The sequence below is a fragment of the Octopus bimaculoides genome, chromosome 5 (genome assembly GCF_001194135.2).
Source record: "Octopus bimaculoides isolate UCB-OBI-ISO-001 chromosome 5, ASM119413v2, whole genome shotgun sequence".
Lineage (NCBI taxonomy): Eukaryota > Metazoa > Mollusca > Cephalopoda > Octopoda > Octopodidae > Octopus > Octopus bimaculoides.
In genome coordinates, this window is record NC_068985.1 from 116781621 (window position 1) to 116781980 (window position 360).

Here is a 360-nt window from a genome sequence, read left to right on the forward strand (position 1 = left end):
ATATATATATATATATAAACATATACGACTGTCTGCTTGCCGTTTCCATCTACCATGTCCACTCACAAGGTATTGATCGGTCCGAGGATATACTAGAACACATTTGCCCAATGTGCTATGTAGTGCGACTGAACCCGGAACCAAGTGGTTGGGAAGCAATCGTCTTACCACACAGCCACATATAATTATATACTAACAAACGCATGCATACACACTTAGAAGCCGCACACAGACATATACATTTGAACACACCGACACAAATGTATGTTCATATATATATATATATGCATAGATATACGTGTGTGTGTTTTGTGTGTGTCTGTGTATATGTGTATATGCATGTATGTATATATATGTATG